This window comes from Chlorocebus sabaeus, chromosome 29, assembly GCF_047675955.1.
Source record: "Chlorocebus sabaeus isolate Y175 chromosome 29, mChlSab1.0.hap1, whole genome shotgun sequence".
NCBI classification, from domain to species: domain Eukaryota; kingdom Metazoa; phylum Chordata; class Mammalia; order Primates; family Cercopithecidae; genus Chlorocebus; species Chlorocebus sabaeus.
Window position 1 is genome coordinate 23,790,861 of NC_132932.1, and position 18,876 is coordinate 23,809,736.

At 46.2% G+C, this 18,876-nt stretch overlaps 1 pseudogene; it reads left to right on the forward strand.

The window, feature by feature from the left end:
* Window positions 1–2,519: 2,519 nt before the first annotated feature.
* On the forward strand, window positions 2,520–18,307 carry LOC103231072 (golgin subfamily A member 6C-like; annotated as a pseudogene).
* Window positions 18,308–18,876: the final 569 nt, after the last annotated feature.

Genomic DNA, 18,876 nt, shown 5'->3' on the forward strand with positions numbered 1-18,876 from the left:
CTTTTAAAAAGCAGAATCGTAATATATAGTCTTTTGTCACTTACTATATTTTGGGCATATTTCTGTGGCAGTAAATATATCCTGGCATCATCATTTTTAATAGCTGGATATATATTGTTAATCATTGCGATGCCAGAGGTGAATTTTCTTCTCTACACATTTTAATGGACTCGAGCAAGCATTTTTGGACCAAATTCATAGAAGTAGAATTTCTGGAGGAAAATAATTTTTAGGGTTTTTAATAGAAATTTTCCAATTATCCTCCAGGAAAAGTGACTCAGGTTATACTCCCACCAACAAGGACAGAGCTCCAGGTTCCCCCTTCCATTTGTCATCTTTGTTGCCTTTATACAGGAAATCTCATTGTTTTCATCACATTTCTTTGATTTCTAGTGCTTTTGAATCTTTTCTATATGCCTATTGGCCATTTTTATTCTTGAGAGAAGTGCCTGTTTCTCCTTTGCCAATTTTCTGTTGAAAATCACTTGTTTTTTTTTTCTGAGTAATTTTAAAAATTTCTTTACAGACTGAGGATACAAACCTTTTATCTGTCATTGAGGTTACAAAAACTTTCTCCCAGTAAGTAGTTTGTCATTTCACTTTTTTCTTCCTCCTTGCCTTGCCTTGCCTTTCCCTCCCTCCCTTCCTTCCTTCCATCTTTCTTTCTCTCTCTCTCTTTCTTTCTTTCGTTCTTTCATTTTTTCTTTCTTTTGTTCATTCTTTCATTCTTTATTTTGTCTTTTCTTTCTCTTTTCTTTCTTTTCCTTTTCTTCCCTCCCTCCCTCCCTCCCTCCCTCCCTCCCTTCCTTCCTTCCTTCCTTCTTCCTTTCCTTTCTTTTCTTTTCCTTTCCTTTCACTAGCCAAGCTCCAGAGTCACATTTCACTTAATTTTTATCTGCCAAATTTGAAAACATTTTAACTTAGTGATTTTAGTGTAAACAGGAGCAGGAGAGAATGTATTTAAGTCTCGCTCTGCCACTCAGGCTGGAGTGCGGTGCCATAATCATAGCTACTGCAGCCTCGAACTCCTGGGCTCAAGCAATTTTCCCACCTCAGCCTCCAAGTAGCTAGGACTACAGGTGTTGGAGATGTGAATTCGCTATGCTGCCCAGGCTAGTCTTGAACTCCTGACTTCAAGTAATTCTCCCACCTTGGCTTGCCGAAGTGCTGGGATTACAGCTATGAACTACTGCTCCTGGCCGAGGGTTTAGTTTTGTTTGCTAGTGGTGTTCTTGGTATCTTTTCATATTTGAGGCTTTGGTGCTAGTGTTGAAGTATTTCACTCACCATCTGAGGTTTACAGGACTTTTGTTTTAAAATTGAACAGATGGAACTGTTTAGTTCTGCATCTTCGCAGGTACACAAAATGTGCCTACTGGGAATCTGCTTCATATCCAAATAAATAATACAGAAATAATACACCAAAATTTTGCCTGGCTTTGAAAGAATGGTGTATTCTGGTTTAATTCTATGAACTTGGTGAAAAAAATGAAGGTGAAAAAAATTTCAAAACTTAAACTTCCTGTTGAATGCAATTTGAAAATATTGCCAGTGATTCCACTTTTCTTCTCTAGTAAGTTTGGACATTCTGATCTACTTGGTGTTTTATTATAGAACTGCTAGTGTGCCTGAGACTTACATTGTGAAGACACTTTTTAAAAACTTGAGATGTAAGAGGCTGTAAATGGTTTTGTATGAGATCAGGTTGGATGAGAACTGATAATTGTAAATATACATTTTAGACTTAATCTCTGCTTGCCACTTGTTTTCTTACTGAACTCATAAAAATAAAACACACTGGATGGAGGGTGAGTAGGAAGGAGATTTATGGGTTTTAATTGCATGTCATTGTTTCATATCAAGACAGAACATATGGTATCCCTGGCTTTGGATCTACAGAAGGAAACACATTTTTCTACCTGCTGTATGCCAGAGGTTCTTGAACACCTGGAGGGATTACTGCAGACAGATTGCTGAGCCCTACGCCAGAGTTTCTGATTCACCAGGTCCAGGGTGGGACCTGAGAATTTGTACTTTAAGGTGTCAGGTGCTACTGGTGCTGCTAGTCCAGAGACTACATTACTGAGAACCACTCTTGTCTATTAACTGTAAATCATAGAACTCTAGAAAAAAGCTTAGTTTGGTGTGGGATGAGAAGCACACGGGTTATGGAGAAAATCATGAAAGATTCAACCCTTGATCCCAGCCTATTATGGAATTCAGGTAACAAGCAATACACAGTGACATAACACAGTTCTTAGTTTTCATGGTTGCAAGTCACAGCCAAGTATCAAGTGAGAAATTCAGTTTCATTTGCAAGGCTTAGAGAGGCCAGGTGAGTCTAGAAAAATGGGCCTTGTATTCATTTTAAATTGGTAAAGAGCTTTAAGTGCTCATTAAGTTGAAAGCTTTCTGTTCTTATTTTTTATTTTATTTTATTTTATTTTTATTTTATTTTATTTTATTTATTTTATTTTATTTTATTTTATTTTTTATTTTATTTCTTTTGAGTTGGAGTCTTGCTCTGTCGCCCAGGCTGGAGTGCAGTGGCGTGAGCTTGGTTCACTGCAAACTCCATCTTCTAGGTTCAAGTGATTCTCCTGCCTCAGCCTCCCAAAAAGCTGGAATTACAGGCACCCACTACCACACCTGGCTAATTTTTGTATTTTTAGTAGAAGTGGGGTTTCTTCATGTTGGCTAGGCTGGTCTTGAACTCCTGACCTGAGACAATCCACCCACCTCGGCCTCCCAAAGTGATGGGATTACAGGTGTGAGCCACTGCACCGGGCCCAAAAGCTTTGTGTTTTTAAAGATATTAGACATGTTTCTTATTTTTAAAAAAATCTTAATAATGTAGGAGAATAAGAGAAACGTTTTTCCAAAAAAGAGAAATCATTGTGATTATTTTATCTTATTGGAATGTTGGATATTATAGTCTGCTTCATTAATCATCAAGCATGCTATGGATTTTCCATTTTTATAGGGTCGGTATCTCAGTTAAGGTAATACTGGTAATTGTTGTATTCCATTTGAAGATGAAAAATATAGGCCAAAATCATAGACCTTGCATAGAAGCTGGATAATGAAGACAGCTCTGGAAGAACACATAGATACACACACACAGACACACATATGTATAAAGTGTACCCACATATATTTTTTAAAGTTTATTTTTTACAGTTTTAAAGTTTTTAAAGCAAAAGCCAGCCCCTCCCCTCTCCCAGAGTGGGTGGCCCTGCCCCTCTCTCCAAGTGGGTGGGGACAGTGGTTGCATGGGCAGCTTTAGCATTGTGATGCCACAGGTCCCTCTGGACACACTGCTGCTTGACCACGCCTCCTTTCCCTCTCATCTTTCTCACTGACCAATGGGCTTGGAACATTAAGGCCATGCCCCTATTCTGCATTCTCCTGGGGCCCTGGTTACGCCTCTCTGGCTCAGTCGCACAGCTGCTAGGTAGGTAACTGGAGGCATTCAGCAGTGCTCACTGGGATTTTGCTGATGTGGCCCCAACCCCGCCTCCCTCCCCACCCTGCGATGTCAGAAAAAACACGACAGGACAAATTGGCTGCAGCAAAGAAAAAGGTAAAGCGCACCAGGTCATGGCCCCCAACCCAACCACAGATCCCCTCCGACAACAAGACCGTTGCCAGAGTCCATACCACTCCTGAGGCACACCAGACTGTGCCCCCCAACCCCTGCGCCTCTGGGTTCCCCCAACCAAAGTGTTGTCAGTCAGCCCCACACCTTCAGCAAGCAGCCCAGTCCCTGCCCTTGCCAATCACCCCAGCATGACTTTGGGTGGGTGACTCCTGGGGCTTCCTGCTCCATACTCAGCCCTAACCTCCTGCCGCCCCAAGCCCAACCTCCCTGGGCTCTTTGGGCTTGTGTCTCCCAAGACCTGGGTCCCCCAGCCCAAGGCCCCACTCCACCAGTCGTCCCTGGGTGACTTTGGGCTGGTGACTTCTGGGGCTCCCTACTGCAGACTCTGCCCTCGCCTCCTGCTGCCCCAAGCTCGACCTCCCTGGGCTTCTTGGGCTGGTGTCTCCAAGGACCTGGGTCCCAACCCTGTGTTTTCCTCCCCCATCCTGGAGTAGCAACTCGGGCATCGCACTGATGTGGTCCCCTCCCCTGGGAGGAGTGGAATCTAGTGATGTCACAGTCCCCCTAGGAACTGTCATTACTGCTGCAAGACTGGTCTTTGATCTTATGCCCCAGTCCCTAAGTGTTCTCACCCCATTTCTGGTTCCTCTGGTCGCAGCACAGATTTCCAGCTGGAAGGAGAATGGGGATTATGGGACCTAGGAGCAGGAGGTTTCAGGCTGCCTTACTCCCTTAACGTAGACATTGACAGTGGGAAAAGCCTACACTTCCCCCATGAACTCAAAATGTTGACAGTATCTCAGGGTGGCAATGGGAGAACGGGTTTGGTTTGGTTTTCTCCCAGGCTTCTACTTTCCAGAGAGACTTTAACATTTTTTTCTGAGTTCTCCACAGTTCTGGGACCAAACTGCCCTTCAGTCAGTGGTCTCTGAAGTGAGATTTGCTCATCTTCTGTAGAACAGATCTTGGGAAACTGAACTTGACAGCTTGAATCTTCTTCATATCATCTCAACTTGGGGTACTTTGAGTGCCACAGGATAAATGTGGGAGATCTTTCTGAAGCATCCGTTTCCCTCAATTCTCTTAAGAGAGAAAAATCATTAATGTACTTAGAGATGACAGTCACATAGGTTTCTAAGAGAGTATACCAGACTTCTCTCTGAAATGAGACTTGGATTATCTTCTTTCTGATAAATTCCTGGATTTAACAAAGAAGCTGCCTTCTGCCATGAGGACACATTGATATAAAAGTTTGAGAGGTACTGGTGCACTTCTTCACACTACCAGACATGTGAGGATGTATGACTCTAAACCACACAGAGTGCGGTTCCTGCCTACTTAATGTTTACTTTTCTACCTCTGCCTCTGGTTTTGGTCCCTGGCAGATGCTGATTCATGGCAAAACCCCAGAGCTTGGAGTCAGAAGACAATTGAGTTTAAGTTCCATTATTGTCCCCTCCCCTTTTTTGAAGCCATAATGTCCATTCCTCTCAGTCACTAAGTGATTGTGACAACACCTTGTACAGTTGTAGGTGGCATTAAATCAGATGGTGTATAAGAGTATTTTGCAAAAGCTGTTAAAGTAAAGGAGGATGTGCCTGTAGGGGCTGGTGGTTCTCATGAGTATTACTGCTCTTCTTTCCCACAGCTGAAAGAGTATCAGCAGAGGAACAGCCCTGGTGTTCCGGCAGGAGCAAAGACAAGAAAAAAACTGGAAGTAGCCCTGAGACAACCACTTCTGGTGGTTGCCACTCACCTGAGGATGTGAGTCTTGGCTGACCAGGCTCCTAGGGACAGGAGTCCCAAGGGGCAGTAAAGGGTAATTGTTGAGATTGCTGGGTACTGGTAGAGAATTCTCGGTTTGAATCCTGCCTCTCCGTCTGCTAGGCGTCTGATTTTTGGCAAATTGCTTGAGCTCTTTGAGCCTGTCTTTTCACATCTGTAAAATAGGGGTAGTAGTGTTTGACTTCCATTTGTGAAGTTGAAATGAGATTCCTTATTATTGTTGTTTTTATGTTAATCCTTAGTACATGGCCTGCTGTAAACAGCCAGTATACTCAGGAAATGGTCATTGCTGTTTGATTTTCCTCATCCCCAGTCTCAAGGGGAAGCTGGGCCAATGAGTACAGCCACTTGCCATCAGGCTGTCCCTTTAGGGTCACAGAAGGGGGCCCAGTGTGGTGAGGACAGCCCCAGGCACTAGAAATAATAGAAGATCTAACTTGCCACCAACTTGCTTGGTGATGACAGAAAAATCACTTCTTCCTGTGGACCTCAGTTTCCTCCTCTGTAAGATGATATTGGAGATCAGTGTCTTTCAAACTTGTTTTTTAGCTACAGCCCCCTTAGTTCAAGTGAACCCTTACTCAGAAGTCTGGTTTTTTTTAATGGATGTGGAGGTCTGGAGCTCTACCAGATTCATCGCCCATGTCCTGGGCCTGAGGGAGGGGGTCCAGTGAATGTATTAAGAGCTGCATTGATCAGGTGACTCCACTCTGTGACTGCATCGCTCAGGGGACTTTTCCATCTGTTTGTTCCTGCCCCTTGCAAGGCAGCAGGTGGCCATTTGGAAAAATGGCACAGGCCATGGTTTTAATCTCCTCTGCTCTTCAGCAGAGGAACCCACATCTTCCTCCTACCCTGACTTTCTTGTTTCTCTCTAAGCCACTTCTGTCTTTCTCCACTTGCCCTTGTTTTTCCCTTGTCACCTCCTGTAGATTCAGGACATTCTGAATGTGCTAGTGTCCAACCTTCACCATTCCAATGGGGATAGCGCTCCCCTATTGAACAAGTGGAAGATGAGGCAGTGCCAGGACCCCTCTCTGGCTTGCTGTCTCCAGCTGTGCATGCCCCTGAGGCTTCTCTGGTTTGGGGGACACTTTACCTCTGGCTTATTTTATGTTGCTGCCATTAACCTTCAGCCTGTTTATGGGAATAACGTACAGAGCAGGTATGTGGGATTTGGGGCTGCTTTTCTTTGTTTTTTTTGTTGTTGTTTTTTTTTTTTTTTTTTTTTTTTTTTTTTTTTTTTGAGACAGAGTCTTACTCTGTTACCCAGACTGGAGTACAGTGGTGTGATCTCAGCTCACTACAACCTCTGCCTCCTGGGTTCAATGATTCTCTTGCCTTAGCCTTCTGAGTAGCTGGGATTACAGGCAACTACCACCACACCTGGCTAATCTTTGTATTTTTAATAGAGACGGAGCTTCACTATGTTGGCCAGGCTGGTCTTGAACTCCTGACCTCAAACGATCCACCCGCCTCAGCTTCCCAAAGTGCTGGGATTACATGTGTGAGCCACCATGCTCGGCCCCTTGCTGTTTTTTACTTTCTTGATATCCATAACTGTTTCCCATGTCAGTTTCTGTTTTTCTTTTGAATTTGTCATTATTACTCCTGCATCATCTGTTACCCTGAAGGATCTGGAGGTAAAAGGCCCTGGGCCGAGGTGCGGTGACCCTGCAGGCCAGCCCTCCAACCTCCTCTCACAGCAGAGGCTGGGTGCCCCTCTACCAGCTGAGACAACCCCCACACACCCCAGCCCTAATGATTGTTCTCTCTACTTCTCCCTGCAGTCCTCCTCCAACTCATCCTCTCTATATGCGCCTCAGAGCCGGTACCAAGAACTAGCAGTAGCCCTGGACTCAAACTCTGCGACAATCAATCACCTTAATGAAAACATAGAATCATTGGTAAGAGTCCAGTGGGGTCCCCTGATTCCATGCTGCCAATCCTAGTCTTTAGTTTACCCATGGGGCCCTGAAGAAAGGGGCTGGGGGCCCCTGGTACCAAGGGCAAATGGGAAGCTGGAGCACCCAGGCCTCACCTGGAGGGACTCCAGAGCAAGGAGCATGTAGCATGGCTCTTCTGTCGCTGCCCTCTTTGCCGACTCTCTGTTCTCCAGACACCTCTGCTCCAGTCCTTGCCACACACACCCTAGGGTTGTCACCTCTCAGGGAAGCACTAGCCTGACTGGTTGTCAGGGGCCCTGTATTTCTGCCCTGACTCAGTCCTGAATTTGCTCTTTGAGTCTGGACAAGTCACCTCTCCTCCTTGGGCTCGTGTTTCTGGAGGAGGTAGAGCATCAAAGGCCTCTGTTAGCTCTGAGAGTCTGAGATTTAAAGGCCCCTAGAATGGAAACCTCATGGCCAAGGGCTCCTGTCTGTCCTTTTCCATCCTATATTTGCCATGGAGAACTGTACCTGGCCCGTATGTGCTCAGTAAGCGTTGAATGAACGCACCTTTCTAAATAACAAGCTGGCAGAAGGGTGGGCTTTTCTCAGACTCCGTCTCTGGAGATTTATGTTACTGTCCCTTCGAGAGAATCCAGATTCAGACTTTGAGTTCTGCAGCTGTGGGCAAAAACCAACAGAGACCCAAATCATCTGTCCTTGAGAGCTTGAGGAGAGTTGACCAGTTCCTGTTGCCATTGGGTCTGAGAACGTTGCCTTTAAAATGCATTCCTGGCCCCTGCCTACTGCTTCCTGGTCTGGGGAATAGAGTTGAGGGGGCCACCCTCAGTCACCTGAATCTGACTCTCCCTGCAGAAACAACAGAAGAAACAAGTGGAACATCAGCTGGAAGAAGTAACATGATTTCTTTGTTTGCTCACAACATGGCTGCTGGGTTTGAGGGGCACTCAGATGTAGAGGCTCCAGTCTCATCTCACCCACTCCCAGCCTGGGGAAGAAGGCTCACCCCTCAGATTCCATCCCATCCCCATAGGGTCCCTGATAACTTAGTCCCATGAGTGGACCTGTCCTGGGGCATGGGTGGCATTCTGGGGGCATGTCTCTTGCTGTGCCGTCTCTGCTTCCCATGGTAAGAGCTCTGTCTTCCTCTTCCTATAGGAAAAGAAAGCAAACAATGAAATACACAAAGCGCAAATGGAGCAGTTAGAGGTGAGTGGAGGGTGGGGAGTTTTCTCCTGTCCTTCGGAGAATGTTTCTTTCCTTCTGTTTCAGCACTTTCTTGAGTTTTCTCCCAAAAGTTCAATTCCAGACAATCAACATCCTCATGTTGGAAAAGGCAGACTTGAAGACCACCCTTTACCATACTAAACGTGCCGCCAGACACTTTGAAGGTAGGAATCTGGGCACCCGGTCATCCTTCAACCTGGCACTTTGACAGGTCTTTAGGAGGAGTCCTTTTGGCCCCATCTCAACTTCTGTCATTACAGAAGAGTCCAAGGATCTGGCCAGCCGCCTGCAATACTCCTTGCAGCGTACTCAAGAATTGGAGTGGGCTCTCTCTGCTGTGTCTACACAGCAGCAGGAAGAGGACAGGGTGAGTCCAACCAGCTGTCCCGTCCCCTGGCAGCCTGGCTTGCCAGATGGAGGAGGGAGCCTAAAGCTCCCTTCTGCAGGATGCAGTGTCCTGCCCAGAAGGCAGCAGGATCATTTCAAGCTGCTTTTGTGTTTGGTTGTTAGAGGCAGCCTGGGGCTGAGTCAGCTGCTGTGGGTGTGTTGGGGGCACTGTGGGCAGTGAGCACTGGACACAGAGCTCAGAGACCAAGTGCCTGCCCTGCCCTTACCTGGCTGTGGCCTTGGCCAAGTCTTAGGTGGGGTATTGGATACTTGTACTGTGAAGGTACGGAAGAGTACCTTTAGTATGTTGCCATTTCTATAGAGAGAGGAAAGTGTTCGTGTATGTGTGTGTGTGTGTACATACTATGATAATGTACATAAAACATGTCTGTAAGTGTTTGTAAAAAACTCAGGAGAGAGTAACAAGGTGCCTGGGACGACACTTCCCTTCTGTACCTTCTGAGTTTTGGACTATGTGAATGTATCATCCTTTCAAAAAGCAAACAAAAGATTAATTTCCCCTTTCCTATCTGTGCCCCCACCCCCAGCAAGAAAAATGGGCTTAGAGAATTGGACAGACCTGGGTGTTCAAATCCCAGCTCTGTCTAAGTGATCTTAGGCAAGAACTTAACTTCGAATACTCCATGCTTTTCATCTACACAATAGATGTTTTCCTAGTAACTGTCTCATATGGTGGTAGTGAGGATTAAATGGGATTGTTAGCATGGTACCTGGTGAACTCCGTAAAGTTTCAAACAGTGGTAGTAACAACAGTAACAACAATGGCAATATTATCTGATCTCTCTGGGCCTGTTAGCCAGCTGTAAATTCGATCTTTCTCTGTCCCTTCCAACTTTACTGAGTTCTTTTAAAAACCAGGCCATGGACTTGGAAATGCCTTGATCTTTACAGTCCTCGAGCCACAGTGAAGCAGTCCTCCAGCAGCAGTTACAGCAGTCCACAAAGGAGCGGGCACTGCTGATGCAGGTGAGGCTTTGCAGAGGAGGGATGTGGAAGGATGATGATCCCCACTGGCCAGGAGCAGGTGAGGACCAGTGACAGCCCTTCCTAACTTCTGTGCCCATCCTTGGAGGTGACAGAGTCACTTAAACAAGTCCAGCTAGAGAGAGATGAATATGCTCAACATATAACAGGAGAGAGGGCCCGGTGGCAGGAGAGGATGTGGAAAATGTCGGTGGAGGTGAGACCTGACCCTTCAGCCCCCACCTTAGATAGGTCACTGGATCTTTCTGGGCATCTGTAAAATGGGACTAGTACAGCCAGACGTGGTCATGGGTCTGGGCTTTGTGGAGGTGGGGGCAGAGAGGGAGATGGTAGCTTGTCCAGCCACCAGCCCCTCTCTCCAGGGCCCTTCCCCTCTGTGCTTTGGGCAGGCTTGCACATTGAAGGAGGAGAAGCATGACATACATCGGATACAGGAGCTGGAGAGGAGCTTGTCCGAATTCAAACCCCAGATGGGTAAAATGGGACTGGTGTGATGTGGGAGCAGGACCGGCATCAGAGGACTGTGGGGGTGGCTTAGAATGCCCCAGGGAGGTGGGTGGATGGAAGGGCTTTGAGGCAGAGGGAACGAGGTCTGTGCCAGGAGACTGCAAGTTTTGTCATCTCCATGAGCCTCAGGGTCCCCATCAGCAAAGAGGGAGGAGTGCCCATTGTCAGCCACCCACAGTGCTCTCTATCTGAAAGTGGCTTGGAAATTGGCTACCATCAGGTGCAAGGAATCATTAGCAGTGAGGCCAAGTTTGGGAAGCCTGAGAGGAGCTGTGCATCAAGAAGAGGGTTTTATTTTTTCTTTTTGGGTAGGGGGGTGGTGGTTGGGGAATCCAGAGGCCCTTATTGTCTGTTTCCTTTCTCAGCTGAGCCCCTGTCCCCAGCACCCCCAGCAGGGACTTCTGAGGTGAAGCAGCTACAAGATGAGGCCAAACACCTGAGGAAGGAGGTGGAAAGTCTAGAGGGAAAGCTGCAATCCCAGGTGGAAAACAAACAGGCCTTGAGTCTCCTGAGCAAGGAACAAAAGGAGAGCTTTCGGGATCAGGAGGAGAGGCTCTGAGAGCAGGAGGAGAGGAGGGTGCGGGAGCAGGAGAGGGTGCGGGAGCAGGAGAGGGTGCGGGAGCAGGAGAGGGTGCGGGAGCAGGAGAGGGTGCGGGAGCAGGAGGAGCAGAGGCTGCAGGAGCAGGAGAGACTGTGTGCGAAAAAGGAGAGGCTTCAGAAGCAGCAGGAGAGGCTGCGGGAGCAGGGTGAGAGGCTGCGAAAGCAGGAGAAGAGGCTACGAAAGGAGGAGGAGAGGCTGCGAAAGGAGGAGGAGAGGCTGTGAAAGCAGGAGGAGAGGCTGTGGGATCAGGAGGAGAGGCTGTGGGATCAGGAGGAGAGGCCGTGGGATCAGGAGGAGAGGCTACGAAAGCAGGAGGAGAGGCTCGCGCTCTCCCAGAACCACACGCTCGACAAGCAGCTGGCCGAGCCACAGTGCAGCTTTGAGGATCTGGTGGGTTGCCCCACCTGGGCAGCCTGCCCTCATCCGTAACCCTTCAGGCCTTTGTTTCCCCACCTGTAAAATGGGGCAGTGTAGCCCTTACATGACATGGTACTTCTAAAGGCACCTGTGAGCCAGAGCTCATCAGGCCCTGCTCTGATGGGTGTTGGGGAGAGGTGATGATTTTTCTAACCTGCCTCCACCCTTCCTGGTGATATGGGAGGCAGACACCAAGTTCTGGGTTCTCCAGCTGTAGTGGGTGGCCAATGATTGCTTCTCTCTGTCCAGAACAACGAGAACAAGAGCGCACTGCAGTTGGAGCAGCAAGTAAAGGAACTGCAGGAGAAGCTGGGCGAGGTGAAGGAGACGGTAACCTCTGCCCCATCCAAGAAGGGCTAGGAGGTGGGCACCAGCCTCTGGGGAGGGGAGGTGCCAGGCCAAAGGCAGCTCCAAGTGTGGGGTAGGTGACCCCAGAACCCTCCGGGGCAGCCCTATGACTGTTTCTTGCTTCCTGCCCTCTGACTTTTAGAGGTAGGTAGCCCTGGGTTCCTCCCAGCTCTGGACATCATTATCCCAGCTAGAGGCATGGATTCCCCCAATCACAGAGGAAGACACAGTGGTATAAGAGGCTCCTTATGCCAGGCAAGGTGGCTCATGGGTGTAATCCCAGAACTTTGGGAGGTCAGGAGTTTGAGACCAGCCTGGCCAACAGGGCAAAACCTCATCTCTACTAAAATTACAACAACAACAAAAAATTAGCCAGGCATGATGGCACATGCGTGTAATCTCAGCTACTCAGGAGGCTGAGGCATGAGAATCTCTTGAGCCCGGGAGGTGGAGGTTGCAATGAGCTGGCATTGCACCACTGCACTCCAGCCTGGGCCACGCATGGCACTCTGTCTCAAAACAAAACAAAAAAGCCTCCTTGGATTCAAACTGGATTCCAGCCTCCATTCCACTGGTCACCATTCAACTACTTTTCATCTCTAAGTCTCTGTTTCTTTAACTTCAAAAGGAAGTTAGCATTTTCCTTACGGAGGTGCTGAGGATTAAATGAGAGAATATATGGAAACATTAGGCATGTAGTACACTTAGCAGATGGTGGTTGGCTCCCTCTGCTTTTCCACCAGTCTGTGGCCTACAGTTTAAATGGTGGGAAGAAGGAGATGAGATTTGAGGCTGGGGGAAGAGGCATGGGGTTCTTGGCAAGGGAGGCAGTCTCTTAGGCCTGGAGCAAGGGGCCAGGGGCCTGGGCAGGTGACAGAGCCCCACAGTTCCCTTGCTACCCTATTAATGGGCCCAGAATCTGGAAGCCAGCCACCATGTGCCCTCATGCCCAGGGTCTTCCTGCAGGTGAAGCTGAAGAGCCAAGAGTCTCAGAGTCTGCAGCAGAAGTGAGACTAGTACCTGCAGCAGTACCTGGCCAGCTATCAGCAGCTGACCTCTGAGAAGGAGGTGCTGCACAGGCAGTTACTGCTGCAGACCCAGCTCATGGACCGGCTGCAGCAGTAGGAAGCTTGGGGCAAAGCGGGGGCTGAGATGGCCTACCAAAAGTTGCAGGAGACCCAGGAGAGGGAGTTGCAGAGGATGGAGCCCTGAGGGGGATGACCTGGCAACCTCCGTGCCTTCTCAGTCTGTTTTCTGTCCCCTTAGGAGTGCCTAGAAGCTGCCAGCCAGCAGAACCAACAGCTAGAGACCCAGCTGAGCGTCATGGCTCTCCCTGGAGAAGGTACAGGAGACCACTCAGAGGAAGAGGAGAAAGCCCCAGGAGGAAGGGACTGTTAGCAGCATAGGATTGAGGAGTTGGAAGAGACCTTTAGAATAGCTGGTCATTATGCCAATCAGGTGTTTGCACTAAGTTCGTCATCAATATGGTAACCTTCTGGGAGCAGGGGGCCACCAGGTTGCCTAAGGACGAGTGAACTGGCCCAGATCAGAAAAGGAGCAGGTCAGAACTCCTGCACCAACCGGTAGTGGGACTGTGCCTGGGCAATATAGCAAGATCTTGGTTCTTAAAAGGGAAAATTAAGAACAGCAGCTTATTCCCCTCTGGGGAGAGGCTGGCTCAGGGTTACGCAGTGAGGGTGGGGACAGACGTGGGCCCACAGTACTTCCCTTGTTGGGTTGTCTGAGGATCCCTCTGGCCACCTCACCACAGGAGATGGAGGAGGACATCTGGACAGTGAGGAGGAGGAGGCGCCTCGGCCCATGCCAAGTATCCCACAGGACCTGGAGAACCAGGAGGCCATGGTGACCCTGACTTTCCCTGCCTCCCCTTTGCCACCTGCCTCTGTGGTCCCTCCCAGACTCCCTTATGCTCTTGGTTTCCCTGCCTTCTGATTTCTCTGGGACCCTCACCCTTTCTGGGAGTCAGTGGTCAGACACCATTTCACCTGTGACCAACAGGCACATTCTCTGAGGCCCCAAGGGAAGGGGCTGCACTTCACCTCCCTGCCCCATTTGTTGTGTGTATGCCCCTATAAGAATACTCACCTCTTGCCTTCAAGTGGCATTCTTCAACTCCACTGGAGCCAGTGCCCAGGAGGAGCAGGCACGGCCATGTGGGCAGCGGAAGGTGCAAAGGCTGTGCTGCCCACACATGGTTTACCTGGTGGCCTCGGCTTGGAAGGAGCCAGAGGCAGAAGCCCCAGCCCCAAGGACTGGGGTTGAGTTTGTGTGTGGGGAGAGCTACTGGGCCCTGAGGGAGGCCATGGAGAAGGTGAAGGTGAGTGAGTCCTGGCATGGGCCAAAAAATGTGGAGGCAGGACAGGACAGGTCACTCTCGAGATGTGACCCCATTATTTTGGCTCCAGAGCGGCTTTATGGACCTCCCGAAGGAGAAGGCGGATGGGAAGGAGCAGGTGGAAAAACTAGAGCTTGGATTCATCCAGCTCTCTGAAGCAACAGACGGCATGAGTGAGCGGGAGACCAGGGCACGGCAAGGGGAGCTGCAGGGCCACTGGAGGGCCCCAGCCTCTGACCCCTGTCCTCTTGCAGGAGAGTACATCACAGTATATGAGATCCAAGGGGCAGTGCCAAACACGTGGCACCAGGATATGGAGGATGTCATTAGGCTGGCCCAGAACGAGGAGGAGATGAAGGTAGGGAGTGCAACACCTCTACAAGGGTGGGGTTGGGCATGGGTGGTGCTGGTGCCGCCTCCAGCTCCAGTGTGGCAGCTGAGCACCCCTCCATTCAGGTGAATATGCTGGAACTGCCGAAGCTGGTGTTGCCGCTTGTGGGCGACCACGAGGGGCATGGCAAATTCTTCGCCACTCCCCAGAACCCTGCTGATGAGCCCGCTCCAGGGGCTCCAGCCCCCGAGGAACTTGGGGCTGCTGGCAAGCAGGGTGGTGAGTAGAGCCCTCAGGTGGGGTGGGCAGGCAGGAGCAGGGGAGGCTGGCCCTGCACTGAGATCCCTGCCTCCCTCTCTCTGAAGATTTTTGTGAGGTGAGCCTGGACAACAGCGTGGAGCCCACACCAGGAGAGGCCAGGAAGGGTTCTCCCCATGACAACCCCACTGCAGAGCAGATCATGTACCTGCTTCCTGTAATGCAGGACACCCAGGAGCACCCAGGCTTGGCCACCAAACCCTGCATGCCATTCTTTTACCGGGCATCCGAGAACAGGGAGATAAACATCATCATCATCTAAGAGCTGGTCAAGAAATTGAAAAACAACAACAACAAAAAGTTATGGCGTTAATCTAGTACACAATTCATTTACTTCATCTGAATGTTAGAGCCACTCATGTTTATTTGTGTTTCTAATTTACAGTTTAAATTTATTTGTAGAAAGTTAGGGAGAGTGGATCTTTCCCTGATGTTCACTCTCGCATCCTTTAGCATTTTTGTTTTTTAATTTGATAATTGTAAGTCATTAACTCGCATATCGAGTTTGCCTTTACCTGGTGGGAGTTCAAGCACACAAAGGCCCACTATTTGTGCAAAATTATTCTTGCTGGTTTGGAATAGGCTGCCATGGTTTTTAAAATGTTTTTGCAGCATGTATGTTCATTACAGAATTCAGATAAAATTTGCTTATGTTCTGATATTATGTTTGATCGAATCCTAATCACAGTGAGCTCTTCATTAGCTCAATATATGGTTTGCCCTCAAGTGCACACTGTTTATTACTTTGTAATATGCCACTGTGAGTAGTGATGTTTACAGTTGTTTAAAGGCTGAGAACTGGAAACAGCCTTTCCTCTATTTTCTGTGTATTGGGGATGGGAGTAATAATATTTGGGGGAGCTTTTTAAATCTCACAGAAGAGGAAAGTGGCCTGCTTTGGCAGGTGCGCGCAGGATACAGTGTGTTTCCTTCGTTCTGGTGCCAAGAATGAACGCGGTACTATGGTAGTTCCCTCAGGATTTGTATGTGCTCTGGGCTCATGAAGATATTGCATTATGAGCTGTGGCCGTTGTACTCTTTCTCAATGACCTAAAAAGGGATTATTTCTGAGGAAGGAAAGGCTCCCATCTTTGACTGTGGGTAGGGAAAACCTTTTCTAGCTTAGCGCATTTATATCTACAATACATTTTAAAATCAGAGTCCATGTTACCTATTTCAATCACATGACTACAGGTCCCATCACACAAAAGGGCACTGGTTGGCATTCTTCTTTATGTAATTAGTAAAGATCATAAGAAATCCTTTCAGAGTTTAAATGTCCCTGGAACAGGCATACAGGCTTTAGTCAAGAATGAATTCTAGTGAAGGAAAGCTGTGCGACACCTGGCATTCCTCTATGTTCATGGAGCTTTTTTGAGGCTAGAATATTGATTTTACCATCTAGACCTCTCTGGCTAATACCTTTTCTTCAACCACATAGGTTACTCTCACATAGGAATTTACTTCTTTTCCTTGAATGGAAAACACTTAAAAAATAACAACCATTATTATAAACCAATATATGTGAGAGTACTTAGTTGAAGCAAAAAGAAGTTTTAGTAGACAGTATTCTACTACATTTGAAAATCAAGGAGATGTTTATGCAACTTAAAATGTGTACAAACTGCAGTGCAATCTACTGTTTGTGAATGTCAGAGTATTTTGAGGAAAAGTGTCTATACAATTACAGAGTTATATTTCCTCACAAAGTTCTTTATGAAGAGTGAAATATGTTTTTATACCTCTCAGTTTCAGTTAGAGGCATATTTTGTGTCATACTTATGTTCATGTGCCTGTACATGATGAATGAATTATTTCAGTCGTACATTGCCTAAATAATAACTTTATGATGCTTGGGAAAGAACAGCTAAAACTTCATGAAGTTCTAATGTCTCTGTTCCAAAATACGTCACATTATTAGAATGTAGGGATACATTATTAGAATGTATGCACACTCCCTGGGGTGGGCATTTCTAGTTACTAGACCGTCTCCATTTTTAGCATTTGGCATCCTCATGATACTTTTATAAATATGACATTAATAGGAGAGCAATAATACAATTTTACAGATGGAATAACAGATTTGCCTGCATTCACTGAAAGAGTGCAAATACTGGGTGCTTGTGACTTCAACTGACTCTTCCAAATTGTATGAGTTTATCAGTTTATTAGATAAGTCCAGTTTCAGAATGATAAAGAAAAACTGTTAGACCAAATAATGTGGTTAATTAGCAGTGGTACGATTTCTTGCCCGAGGGTTTAAAATAGACTTAAGGTCCTGTTCTTACCTTCTATTTTGTGAACTTGCCGCTTTTGCATTATTTGAGTTCACTTGAAAGACAGTTACTTTAAATCCATTTTAAACCCTCGGGCTAGAAATCGTACCACTGTTAATTAGCCACATTATTTGGTCTAACAGTTTTTCTTTATCATTCTGAAACTGGGTTTACCTAATACATTGATAAATTATTTTGAAGGAATTTTTATAGTTCCAGTCACTTCACTTTTACCCTGACACATATAAATGACTAGGAATGACCTTCAGATCGCATTTAGCATCTGTAACCAATCTGACAATAATGTGTTCATCAGGGACCTATGGATTAAATCACATATTGGCATATTTAAGCTGAATATCAGCCTGGAAAATAAATGCACTATATTAACTGAAATACCACTCTTTGTGTAGGTATTTTGTCATATGTTTAAGACAAAGCTAAAAAGAGTAGAAATCATGTCACAATAACTTAAGTCTTTCTTCAAAGTGCATGCAGTCTTTTGCAATACCTCATTCAGCAAGTATTTGTTCTCTTCTTCATTCAGTATAAGGCAGCTTTCAATTTGCTTAGAAGGCAACATTAGAAGGTTAGAGTTCATCAGAAATACAGAATTTTAAAATGTGAGTTCAACTGAATAAATTTTAATTTCTGTAGGAAGTAAAGAATCAAAATACCTGTTAAAAGATTGCAATATATGATAATTATTTTTAAAGTATCTGGCTGAACTTGATAGATTTTCTGAAAATGAATAAAATCAGTTCTAAAACCAAAGCTGATTTTTAGAAAATGTGAAAATATAAATCAGCCCTATCCATAATAGTTTCTCCAAAACTTTATCTTACAGAGTTACTTTAAAATAATATAACTATTCAAAAATGTAACTGCTATGTTAATGTTTTGAAATAAGTTAAAACATTTTAAAATATGAATACTGTAGTTTAAAACAAAGAAACTGGGGGAAGAAAAAGTAGAGAAATAAAGTCCAAAGCTTTATTTGCCAAGTTTTCTTAGAATGACTTTTAACCAATTTATGAATTCTTATTAACAGAATGTATAATGGAAACACTGAAAGACTTTTGTCTAAAGTGGCATTATTGACTGCTATCATGATATACTGTAATGTAATAAATTATGAAATTGTTGCAAAGTGTTGTTTTTGCCTTAAAATTTTGTGTATCTTGAAAACCATAGCATTAAAAGTATTGAGACTGTGCAAATGCTGAGCACACTTGGCATGAGATCATCGGTTTTTATTTTTACAAAATTGTAACTATGCAAGTGTATTTATTAAAAGAACACAAACTGAAATCCCGAAGTTATGGGAATTAAAAAGATTGTGCGGTAAAAAGTTATGAGATAAAAAATGCTGTGGAGAAGTTGTGGCAAAAAAAAGTAGAAAAAAGTTGTATGAAAATTTTTTTAAAAAAGTTATGAAAAACAAGTTACGGAATTTCAAAAAACATCATGGGATAAAATTAAAAACAAATAAAAGCAGGCCCCTATCAGCATAAGCCTGGAGAAGTGGGTCTGGAGTCTTCACCCCGACCATGTACCAACCAACCCTTCCCAGTTACCCCTTTAACATTAGGGTAGCAAAACAAGACCCCTGTCTAATGGAGGGAGACAAACAGACCCTTTCCCATGCTGACCAGGGCTGAGTCCTTACATTTCTGGATGGTGATGTTTGTTATTTAGGAGCAGAGGCTGGTGGAGCTGGTTTGTTTGGAGGTGGTCTGATGGCCTCTCTACTCTCACCAAAGGAACTTTTCCCTCAGGGGGGCTCCCATCTTATTCACAGAGGCAGCTG